Source organism: Stenella coeruleoalba (assembly GCF_951394435.1).
Source record: "Stenella coeruleoalba genome assembly, chromosome: 17".
In the NCBI taxonomy this organism is placed as follows: domain Eukaryota; kingdom Metazoa; phylum Chordata; class Mammalia; order Artiodactyla; family Delphinidae; genus Stenella; species Stenella coeruleoalba.
Genome location: NC_137163.1, coordinates 3,076,061 through 3,088,941, shown reverse-complemented (window position 1 = coordinate 3,088,941; position 12,881 = coordinate 3,076,061). Strand labels below are relative to the sequence as shown.

Below are 12,881 nucleotides of genomic sequence, written 5' to 3'. Positions count from 1 at the left end.
ATATATTACATACCAAGTAATTATAATTCAAGTTATATATATATATATATTTTTTTTTTTTTTTTTTTTTGCGGTACGCGGGCCTCTCACTGCTGTGGCCTCTCCCGTTGCGGAGCACAGGCTCCGGACGCGCAGGCTCAGCGGCACTGCGCCAACCAAGAAAGCCCTCAGTCTTTCCTTTTAAAAATTAGCTTTAGGGCTTCCCTGGTGGCGCAGTGGTTGAGAGTCCGCCTGCCGGTGTAGGGGACACGGATTCGTGCCCCGGTCCGGGAAGATCCCACATGCCGCGGAGCGGCTGGGCCCGTGAGCCGTGGCCGCTGAGCCTGCGCCTCCGGAGCCTGTGCTCCGCAACGGGAGAGGCCACAACAGTGAGAGGCCCGCGTAAGGCAAAAAAAAAAAATTGGAACAGCTGTGAAAGTTGAATGGAGCCTGATGATCAGGTGGTAATAATGTACCGATGTTAATTTCCCACTTTGGATGGCTGCCTGTGGGGCTACAAGGGAAGGTCCTCGTTTGTGGAAAATCCACACTCAGCTAGGGGGGTTGGGGCAGCCACTTACGCTAAAGCAGTTAAGGAACATAAAGTATTTGTACTGTACTTGAAAATTAAGTTTGCAGTTGTTTAAAAATTATCAAAAAGAGAATTCCAAAAGAATTCAAAGCCGTTAAAAACACACCACGATTTCCTGGCCTGACTCAAAGGTACTGAATGAGAACACTGGAGGTGTGGCCTTGAAATGTGTTTGTGAAAACACAGCCAGATTCGGAAAGCAGCTACTCCCGCGGCCCGGGAAGAAGAAGAACAGCCTGTATGTGCAGACCAATTTCCTTTCATCCGTTCATCCAGACAGTCACTGGGGCAGCTCATAAAAAAACTGTTCCACACAAGTTGACTGGTTAAAATCAGCCTCCACCCATCTCTGACCTGTTTGTTTTCCATTCCTGACATTAAACTAGAGACTCTCTCCCGTTTTTTTTTTTTTTTTTTGTCTTTTTGTTGTTTTTTTACATTTATTTTTGACCGCATCGGGTCTCTGTTGCTGCATGCGGGCTCTCTCTAGTTGCGGCGAACAGTGACGGGAGGGCAGGAGGGAGATACTCTTTGTTGCAGTGAGCGGGCCTCCCACTGCAGTGGCCTCTCCCGTTGCAGAGCACAGGCCCCAGGCGCGCGGGCTTCAGCAGTTGCAGCACACAGGCTCAGCAGCTGTGGCTCGCAGGCGCTAGAGCGCAAGCTCAGCAGTTGTGGCGCACGGGCCCAGCCACTCCACGGCATGTGGGATCTTTTCAGACCAGGGCCCAAACCCATGTCCCCCGCATTGGCAGGCGGATTCTCAACCACTGTGCCACCAGGGAAACCCTGTTTTGTTTTTTTATTAATTGATTAATTTATTTTCAGCTGGGTTGGGTCTTCGTTGCTACGTACGGGCTTTCTCTAGTTGTGGCGAGCGGGGGCTACTCTTCGTTGTGGTGCGCGGTCTTCTCATTGCGGTGGCTTTTCTTGTTGCAGAGCACAGGCTATAGGCGCGGGCTTCAGTAGTTGTGGCACGTGGGCTCAGTAGTTGTGGCGCACGGGCTTAGTTGCTCCGTGGCATGTGGGATCTTCCCGGACCAGGGCTTGAACCCGTGTCCCCTGCATTGGCAGGCGGATTCTTAACCACTGCACCACGAGGGAAGTCCCTGTCTCCCATTAAAAAAAAAGGACTACCTTTAACAAGAAAACTAAGAACTTCTTGAAAAGTGTTCATTTCAGTGCACTTCCCAAATCAGCTCTGGGGCACCTGGCCTCCATTTGGTATCTGTCAGGAAAGCAGGACTTCTGGGAGCCTCAGCCTGTTCCAGGGCCACACTCTCAGTATTTTACAGTCCCCTTTGCTCTGACTATTAAGACACAGCCCCAGGTTACAGAAGCTCTGGTCCATGGTGGGGGACCTGCAGGGGGCCTCCTCCCCCCCATCATGACCCACAGGCAACCTGACGGAGCTCTGATCTGCTCAGCACAAGGACTGCTGCCTGTTTTCTTTTCTGCCTGGATCCATCACTGCTCCAGCTTCCCCTAGACTTTATGCACCCACACAACCCCCAAAAGACACTTTGGGAAGTCCTGGGAAGGCCACCTTCAATAGGAGCATACAGAGGCTTCAAAAATTGCTTCCTATGGGCTTCCCTGGTGGCGCAGTGGTTGAGAGTCTGCCTGCTGATGCAGGGGACACGGGTTCGTGCCCCAGTCCGGGAAGATCCCACATGCCGCGGAGCGGCTGGGCCCGTGAGCCATGGCAGCTGCGCCTGCGTGTCTGGAGCCTGTGCTCCGCAGCGGGAGAGGCCACAACACTGAGAGGCCCACGTATCGCAAAAAAAAAAAAAAAAAAAAAAATTGCTTCCTATGGTTTCAGGCAACTCTGAACATACTAAAAGCCAATGCATTGTGCTCTTCAAATGGGTGAAATGTGTGCCATGTGACTTACAGCTCAATAAAGTTGTTTAAAAAAATTGCTCCCTGCCTGCCAGTCCAGCCTCACCCTCTGCGATCCCACCCTCATGCCGTGGTTCAGCCTGGCTGCACTGCTACCGTTTTCTGAACATCATTCTTCCCATGCCTCTGAGTTTTGCAGATACTCTGCTCTTTCTCTCCCCTACCATGCCCATCTGGCAAATTTCTACTCTTCGAATCTTAATTTCAGTCCTTCATCTTCTGCGAAGCCACCCTGACTCCCCAAGCAGAGGAATTTCCTTTGTCCTCGGGGCTTCCTCAACCCCCTCTGCATCTCTCTGTCCTGAGACTTTCTACCCCATTCTCGTATCTGACCCACTCACGGTTCTATGAGTTTCAACTCCAACACAGGGACGGGGACGGGGTAAGGACTTCAATGGAAGGCTGTTATATGAGTAAAAAGAGAAATGATAATGGAATATGGGCCGCAGCCCAGGAAAGCAAGCTTGGATCAGAACCCTGGGCTGGCAAGGATACCATAACGGGGCTTCCCTGGTAGCGCAGTGGTTAAGAATCCGCCTGCCAATGCAGGGGACACAGGTTCGAGCCCTGGTCCGGGAAGATCCCACATGCCACGGAGCAACTAAGCCCGTGCGCCACAACTAATAAGCCTGCGCTCTGGAGCCCAGGAGCAACAACTACTGAAGCCCACATGCCTAGAGCCCGTGCTCCGCAACAAGAGAAGCCACCGCAATGAGAAGCCCGCTTGCCGCAACTAGAGAAAGCCCGTGCGCAGCAACGAAGACCCAACTCAGCCAAAAATAAATAAGTTAATTAAAAAAAAAAAAAGGATAACATAATGATCCCAGGGGCCTCAAGGAATAAGTAGCGTGCTACAAAGGAGGCAGTCTTTAATGTAAAGCTCCTTTATTGCATTGTCCTAATAATAGCTACCATTTCTGGAGCACTTAAAATATGACAGACACTGTTCTAAGGACTATACGTACTGTCTCATTGCTTTAAGGAACTCATTTTCCCCACCGAAAGTCCCAATGTCCACACGTAGTCTTTCCTAAAACTGGTCCACCTCAGACTCCATATGCAGTGAAGCACAGAATCTCCTTCCCCCCTAAGGGAGAGTCTGTGAGAGCCAAGAGGGAAACTGCAGATCATATCGAAAGTGGAGATATTAATTTCACCACACAACAAATTTCACGGCAAAGCCCCATGCCTTAACTATGTATCTACTTAAAATTATGTAAAAGTATAATTTTGAAAAGGTGAAAAACAAATGTAGGGAGAAGAACAGTATCCAGGTTGACCCTCCTGCCGTGAACAACTAGAAAACTGGGAGGAGAAAGAAAACGGTTTTCAGACATTGGACAACAGCCAGCTCAGGACCGTGTCCTGACGGAAGAGAAACCAATGAGGTCACAGCTCTGGGGCCACTTGAGCTTTGTGTCGGGAGTCCAGGTCTGATCCATTGGCAGAGAGAGGTCACTCAAAGACCAGCAGTGTCACTGAGTTGAGCGGACAGGAAATGGAAAGGAGAGAGCCAGGGGCAGCCAACCCACAAAGCTGTGTGTGAGCTCCTGGGCTCCCCACCCACGTGTGCACGTGGAAAGGAGGGGAAAAAAATCTTCCTCTACCCACGTTAGGTTCCCCAGCTGGGGCCCTCTACATAACAAAAGACAGAGTAAGGAGAGAAACATTGCTAGTGGGAATGTCACATGGGATAAACACTCTGGAATAAGGTTTGACAGTTCCCACTCCACACACATCCATGCACTATATGACCCAGCAATTCCCCTCTGAGGAAGTAGGACAGAACTGTATGTCCATGAATGTTCACAGCGGTTCATTCATAATTGTCACAAAGAGGAAATAACCCTTTTTCCACCAGCAGAGAGATGGGAATACTAGAGAGCACTGAACAGGGACCCGCTCTGACACTCTCCTAGACGTGCCGGTAAAGGAAAGTCTGGCACAGAAGAGTAAGTGGCTTCATCTCTATGAGGCTCTAGAAAAGGCAAATCTAATCAAGTGTTGCCTGGGGCCCAGACGGGAGCTGACTCGGAAGGGGCACCGAGATTCGTTGGGTTGATGGTGGTCGACGGTGGTTGGGTTGATACTCTGACTGTGGCAGTGGTTTCACAGCTATATACATTTAGCAAACCTCACTGAATTCTGCTTCTAAAATGGGCAGTTAGTGTATGCAATAATGTATTCAATAAAATTGATAACAAATATATAAAATGAACCCGTATTAAACTCAACTCCTTAATGAAGGAAACAGCAGGCTAATAAAGCTGTTTCCAAAAAAAAAAAAAAAAAGCTATGAGAGAAGCAAATATATTATTCCCTGAAAGAAATAAGACTGTAAAATGAATACAAAATAAAGCTATGAGTCTTGCAATGTAATCTTCTCATTTGCATCTCTCTAGGATAATATTCATTTGCTTTGCTATAGCTCAAGAATCTTGCATAATAATCAGTTTTCTAGAATATAATGCCTACACTTACAACTTTATAAAACCCCCAGATTACACCACCAGACTAACCCTGCAAAACACTCAGCAGGACACAGTAATCTCTCTGCCTCATATCTAAAATTTGGACATTTTTTCCTTACAATTAGAATCCTCGACATGTGTAAAAAGCATGCTGGGAAAAAACAATCTTCTATGAAGCTCTTCCTCCGTTTTTACTGTTCTCAGCAATGAGAAAGGATTTGTGAGTATTTTCACTTTCCTGCAGCTCAGTCTATAACTCAGTTGCATATTTTATATGATTTCAACGAGGGAGGAAGAGATCAAAAGTTTCCTTTTGAAAAAAACAAAGATTTCCTTTTGCTTTTGACAAATCAATGTTACATTTGGACATACATACTTTTACCTTACAAAAATTTTCAAGACCATTATTCAGATTCACAAGATGATTATTTTCATTACCATTTCCCAAAATATCATTGGGTATTGTAAATGTATACTAATTTTTTTTACCTTGGCAAAGGTAAACTGGAATTAACAATACTTCCATTTTCCCAGCCTCTTCTGAGCATGTTGGGTTAAACGAGGTGCCTCTAAGCAAAAGAGTAACAAGTATATTTAAGCGTCATGTGCTAATTCTTGGTATTACTGCCTTGAATTTTGAACTTTTAGCATACTGCCCAGAAATTAAGAACATGAATGATTCTAACAACTTGGTAACAAATCATTTTGCAAATTAACTGTTTCAGTTGCTTTCTTTCAGCAAAATCAAAGGAAGACCTGCTGAGTTGTTAGTTGAAAATCACTCAAAATGATTTTTGATCTTATATCACCATCTGATTTTTGTTATAAAAGTTTGGAGAATTGAGAGACACTGCTATAACAAAATTTTCTCTATTCCCATCTACATTAATGTGAACAAGAGTCTCAGCACTTACACACAAGAGCTAAAACTCAGGATACGTTTGGTGCATAATCTCTCCCATTCAAGCAAACAATAAATATCAATATTTGTAGGTCCATAAAATAACTTAAAAATATCTATTTCAATAAGAGATATATCTCCAATAAAATTTACCTTTATATTAATTTAATAATTATCAAAATAGATAATATATTTATTTAAACATTTTTTTTTGCGGTATGCGGGCCTCTCACTGTTGTGGCCTCTCTCGTTGCAGAGCACAGGCTCCAGATGCGCAGGCTCATAGGCCATGGCTCACGGGCCCAACCGCTCTGCGGCATGTGGGATCCTCCCGGACTGGGGCACGAACCCATGTCCCCTGCATCGGCAGGCGGACTCTCAACCACTGCGCCACCAGGGAAGCCCTAGATAATATATTTATGATGTTTTAGTCAATTGTGTGGCTCAGAGACGTGTGGCCACTGGGAAGGCCCGGTCTCCCAAGGGAGGCTGTCTACCCTCAAAGCAGCCCCCATGTCAGGCTGCAAGGGTGCACCCCTGCTGTAAGCCAGGCCACGCTGCTGATTTGTGGTCTGCCAGGGTTTGTGCAGGAGGGCTGGAGCTCCAGGGCCCAGACGCCTCGAGCATTTCTCCTGGCTGGAGATTCTAAGTAGGGCCAAACTCCCAGCCCCTCCATTGCCAGGCTGATGCAGTTTTTTAAAAAAACACCAGCTTTTTGCAGAATTTTGCTACATTATCAGATTTGGATGCCAGCCCCCGAGAGCTCTCGTAAGTACTGCTCCTCCTTCCAGCTGAGGTTGTGATGTCAGCCCTGGGAACAGCGTGTACTGGAAATAAATTGCCTTTTAGAGGGACATGTCTGAGCCAGAGCAGTCAGGAAAAAGTGGGTCAGCATTTGTTGTTTTTTTTTTTCTTTTTAAACAAGTACACATATCCAGAGCTTTATTTTGGGCACAGAGCCAAGTGAAGTTGGCCTTTGCAGGGCTCTACCGTCCTGCCTGCCTTCCAGCTGGAGACCACGGAAAGTGATCCTGCACGTTGATTGAGGAGAACAGGGCTGGCGGCCCCACGCTTGTGGATCAACTCAAGGCCAAGATGAGAACCAACCCTCACTCCAGTGGATAGGGAGTTTGAGGAGAGTATCATTTTCCATTGCTGCCATAATGAATTACAACAAGTTTACAGGCTTAATACAAAGTTATTAGCTCACAGTTCACAGTAGTTGGAAGTCCAGTCCGTTTTCCCAGCTCATCTGAGTTGCTGGCAGAATTCAGTTCCTTGCGGTCGTAGGACTGAGGCCCCCATTTTCTTGTGGGCTGTTGGCCGGTACCGAAGTCCGACTTCCAGAGGCTCCTTCCTCCAGCGGCAAAGCCAGCAATGCCTGCTTGAGGCCCTCTCTTGTGAGTCTCTCCTGCCTCTTCTTCTGTCCTCCAGGTTCTCCGACAGACTCTCTGTCTTCTTCTTCCTCTTCTAAGGGCTCAGTGTGATTATAATTGGCCCACCCGGGGCTTCCCTGGTGGCGCAGTGGTTGAGAGTCCGCCTGCCGATGCAGGGGACGTGGGTTTGTGACCGGTCCGGGAGGATCCCACGTGCCACGGAGCGGCTGGGCCCGTGAGCCATGGCCGCTGAGCCTGCGCGTTGGGAGCCTGTGCTCCGCAACGGGAGAGGCCACAACAGTGAGAGGCTTGTGTACCACAAAAAAAAAAAAAATTGGCCCACCCGGATAGGATAAGCCTGGATAATCTCTGCAACTCACGGACCTGTAACTTTATCATGGCTGCAAAGTCCCTTTTGTCGTGTAAAGTAGCGTATTCACAGGCAAATGTGAATGGGGACCATTGTTTGGCCCACCGAAGGAAGAAGCAGACTCAGTGACAGCATGACAGCCACCACCAGGGAGCTTGTTTGGACTGTCCCTGTTTTCTCCTGACCCCTACCCCGCCTTGCACGCACACATTACCTCCAGGAGGCTGTGCTCGGAGGTCGGCAGCAGTGTGCCCAGCGTCCCAGAGCCGGTTAGAGGCAGAGCCCAGGGCTGTCGGGTTTCAAGGACCAGAGGGGTTATGTCAGCCTACAGTTAGACAGTGAGGCCCACACAACCCACCCCAGAGCCAGCAGTGGGCTGGGGTGTACGATTGGCCAACAACCTGTCCCTGTCACTGTCACCGCTACCTGATGGCCAGCTCCCGCTCAGGCTCTGAAAGTTCCAGGTCCTGACCTAGAACCAGGACACTTCAGGTGGGGACAGCAGGGGTTCTGGAGTCTCCACCAGCCTCCAGTGCTGGCTCTGCCACCTACCTGCTGGTGATTTCTACTCTCCATACAACGGAGCTGATGACACCACCGCCTCACAGAGCTGTCAGGAGGGCAAACGAGCGAAAGCAGAGCTTGGCAAGTAGTGGCGACTACGTACGGGTTAGCTGTTACTGTTATTTTTTTAGAGCTCAGAGTCAGCAAGAACTGTGCCTGAGTCCCAGCTTGCTCGCTAGCGTGTGTGACTCGGGCGCGTGACCCCAGCTGTCTGAGCCTCCCTGCTTCATGTGTAACGCTGACCTCAGGGGCTGCGTGGAGATGTCATGCCTTAGGGCCTGAACAGGAGGGGCTCCTGCTACTGCCCAACCTTCTTCTCCCCACCTGCTAACAAGGCTGATTTTATCTCATCACGTGCACTTTGACTAAGTCACTCTCACCTCTGTGATCAACACAATAAGCAATTCCTGGGGATCCACTAAGTGCTGGGGCCTGTGTTGGGCTCTGCAAGGAGGCCTAATTAATCAGGCCCAGGCCTTGCCGCCCAGGAAGGGAGCAGAGGGACATTTAGTCACCTCTAATCCCTGAGGCCAGTGCTGTATCGGGGGCTTAACAGAGGCTCATAGGGGGTGCAGAAAGGACAACCAAGGAGGCAGTGTTGGCCCTTGGTGGGTGAAGAGTGTGGGTGGGGGAGGAGCAACAGAGGAGAAGACACAGCAGCATTAAAACAAGGAGAGGGCTTCCCTGGTGGCGCAGTGATTGAGAGTCCGCCTGCTGATGCAGGGGACACGGGTTCGTGCCCGGGTCTGGGAGGATCCCACATGCCGCGGAGCAGCTGGGCCCGTGAGCCATGGCCTCTGAGCCTGCGCGTCTGGAGTCTGTGCTCCGCAATGGGAGAGGCCACAACGGTGAGAGGCCCGCGTACAGAAAAAAAAAAAAAAAAAAAACCAAAACCAATAAACGAAATCAAAAACAAAGAGAACATGTTACTTCCTCCCAGCCACTGGGAGTGAGACTTGCTTCTCCGGCAGGAGAGACCCCTGATGGTGTACAGGGTGCTCAGGACTTTCTGGAGGGATGCTCTCTGCTACAAAGAACAGAAAAGCCTAGGAACTGGCTTTCACGGTCAGGACCTCCACTACGTCACATTACAGAAGTCGGGAGCAGGCCAGTTATTTCAGGGGCCTCCCGTCTTTGTGCTTGGCTTCTCTTTGTGTGACCAGTGTCCCTCATGGCTGCAAGAATGGTCGCAGCAGCTCCAGGCCTCACACCCTTATGTATCAAACCCAGAGACAGGAAAAAGGGATTGTTCTGTCTCGGACCTCTTTTTTTTAAATGGAGATATGATTCGCATAAATACAATGTACCATTTTAAAGTGTACAGTTCAGTAGTGTTTAGTATATAACCGTTTCTAAATGTACAATTCAGTGGCACTAAGTATATTCACACTGTTGTGCAACCATCACCAACGTCCATATCCAGAACTCTTTTCATCTTGCAATACTGAAACTCTATACTCATTAAACAATAACTCCCCATTCCTCCTCCCCCTTAGCCCCTGGCAAACACCACTGCTTGTGTCTATGATCTTGATGACAGGCACACCTTTTTTTTTTATTGTGCTTCTCTTTATTATGCTTTGCAGATGTTGCATTTTTTACAAGTTGAAGGTTTGGGGCAACCCTGCACAGAGCAAGTCTATTGGCACCATTTTTTCAACAGCATTTGCTTACTATGTGTCTTTGTGCCCCATTTTGGTAATTCTCGAAATATTTCAAACTTTTTCATTACTATATACGTTATGGCGATCTGTGATCAGTGATCTTTGGTGTTACTATCGTAATTGTTTTGGAGCACCACGAACCACTCCCATATAAGATGGTAAACTTAGTCGGTTGTTGAAATGACAACAAAGAACTTAGAATATGACATAAACTCAGTTGATAAAGCAGTGGCAGGGTCTGAGAGGACTGACTCCAATTTTGAAAGAAGTTCTGTGGGGAAAAAGCTATCAAGCAGCACTGCTTGCTACGAAGAAATCATTTGTGAAAGAGTCAGTCAATGCAGTGAACTTCTTTGTTGTCTTATTTTAAGAAATTGTCATGACCACACCCCAGCCTTCAGCAACCACCACCACGATCAGTAAGCAGCCGTCAGCACCCAAGCAAGACCCTCCACCAGCAAAAAAGTTTATGACTTGCTGAAGGCTTAGATCACAGTTAGCACTTTTAGCAATAAAGCATTTCTAAATTAAGATATATACCTTTTTTTTTACATAATGCTATTGCACACTCAATAGACTTTTACAGTACAGTGTAAACATAACGTTTACATGCACCGGGAAACCAAAAAGTTTGTGTGACTCGCGTTGTTGCCATACCTGCCTGATTGCAGTGGTCCACAACTGAACCCACAGCATCTCTGTGGTCTGCCTCTAAGTTCTCCTTCTGCCTTTAAAGACCCTTGTGATTACATTGGGCACATGGATAATACAGGATGATCTCCCTACATTAGTGTCAGTTGATGAGCAACCCTAATTTAATCTGCAACTTTAATTGCCCTTTGCCACACAACCTCACATATTCACAGGTTCCTGGGATTAGGCTGGAGCCCTTTGAAGCCTGGGTCTGGGAGGATTTATGCTCTTATTTTTTCACTCCTGAAATAAATCTACTTTAGTCGATATCTTCAATATAGATTCAGGAGCGAACACTCAAAAAAGTGTTATTTCCACAGAAAATTAATAGCTAAGCCTGGGCCCTGTGTTCTTCTGTCTCAGTGTTGAGGTTTTTTTTCAGCAAAAAAAGATGCAGAAAGAACAAGAAGACTCACCTAGTAGAAAGAATCCAGTCTTCGGAGTCAGCGAACCCTGAATTGGAAACTTAACTCCGCCTCTTCTGTGTTACATGACTCCAGGCAAGCTGTAGGGATGCTCTGAGCCGTTGTGTCACCATCTAGAAAGTAGGGCTGAGACAGCTGGTGAGAGAGAGAGAGGATCGTTGTTCTGGAGGTGACACCGTGGTAGGTGGCACACCAACTGAGCATGAGTAAGTGCTGGGCACCTGGGGGATGGGGGTGGCTACACAACTGTCTCTCCACTAACTACGTGTGATCCTCATTTTACAGGTGAGCACGCAGAAGCAACAGAGTTAAGGAACGTGCCCAAGGAGGTGGCGGGACATGGCCAGCTGCAGGGTAGGCAAGTGGCTCCCGTTTGGCAGTGAGGGAGACGTCACCATCTCATAGAAGGGCCCTGGAGTAGGGCTTGGCAACTTCACTACCAGACCACCACTGCTTCTTTTTGCTTTATAATACAGTTGACACTCATTACTGGTGGTAGTTTTTTAAGTCACCGTTAACACTGAATTAGCAAATCCTGGGCCATTGCTCCTCTGGAACATACAGGGCTAGGCTCCTGCGAACCCCTGGTCACATTTTCATAACCACCGTACATAACTTTGTCTTATGTGTGTTTCAGTTTAAAGACCTTTTTTTTTAATTCACGGAACATATTTCATTTGTCTTTTAAAAACATGTATATTTATTTGGCTGTGCTGGGTCTTAGCTGCGGCACGCAGGATCTTCGTTGCATTGTGCAGGATCCTTAGTGGCGGCACGCAGGATCTAGTTCCCTGACCAGGGATCAAGCCCAGGCCCCGTGCATTGGGAGCACAGAGTCTTAACCACTAGACCACCAGGGAAGTCCCTAAAAACATATTTTTTAAGCCATGATGCAAAATTACTAGAAGTTAATATTACATGACTGTAAATGTGCAAATTTTTCTTTTTTTTTGCGGTACGTGGGCCTCTCACTGTTGTGGCCTCTCCCATTGCGGAGCACAGGCTCCAGATGCGCAGGCTCAGTGGCCATGGCTCACGGGCCCAGCCGCTCCACGGCATGTGGGATCTTCCCGGACTGGGGCACGAACCTGTGTCCCCTGCATTGGCAGGCGGACTCTCAACCACTGCATCACCAGGGAAGCCCAAATTTTTCTTTTTTAAAAAAAAATTTTAAACTATCATTTTTAAAATTAGTTAATTAATTTATTCTTGGCTGCATTGGGTCTTCGTTGCTGCGTGTGGGCTTTCTCTAGTTGCGGCGAGCAGGGTCTACTCTTCATTACGGTGCGCGGGCTCCTCGTTGCTGTGGCTTCTCTTGTTGCGGAGCATGGGCTCTAGGTGCTTCAGTAGTTGTGGCACTTGGGCTCAGTAGTTGTGGCTCGCGGTCTCTAGAGCGCAGGCTCAGGAGTTGTTGCGCATGGGCTTAGTTGCTCCGCGGCATGTGGGATCGTCCCAGACCAGGGCTCGAACCTGTGACCCCTGCATTGGCAGGTGGATTCTTAACCACTGCCCCACCAGGGAAGCCCCAAATTTTTCTTTTTTATTAATTATTATTATTTTTTGATTGGAGTATAGTTGGTTAACAAGGTTGTGTTAATTACTGCTGTACAGCAAAGTGATTCAGTTATAGATATATATACATTTTTTAACATTCTTTTCTATTATGGTTTATCATAGGATATTGAATATAATTTTCTGTGATATACAGTAGTAAAGACATTTTCTTTAATATGTCTTGTTGATTCCTTAATATTGAACTCACAAAGAAACTTGGGATAGCCATGGAAAATTATTTCCCCGAAGCTTTTTCTACCCAAAGTTTGCAGCTAATATGGTTATAATCACAGTGCGTGTATGACGTCATAGCCTGCTCTTGTTTAACAAAAGCATTTCTCATGCTGTTGCCAGTTATGTATAAAGATCATTTTCAAAATCTTTATGTAAAGT

At 47.4% G+C, this 12,881-nt stretch overlaps 1 protein-coding gene across 1 annotated transcript in view; it reads right to left on the bottom strand.

Annotated features, from left to right (window-relative positions):
* The window catches only part of TRAPPC9 (trafficking protein particle complex subunit 9), a 524,427-nt gene extending 513,462 nt beyond the window's left edge, over positions 1-10,965 (bottom strand). The window contains exon 1 of the mRNA XM_079901721.1: positions 10,926-10,965. The gene's annotated coding sequence lies outside the window, so the exon portion shown is untranslated. The remainder of the gene's footprint in view (positions 1-10,925) is intronic.
* Positions 10,966-12,881: the final 1,916 nt, after the last annotated feature.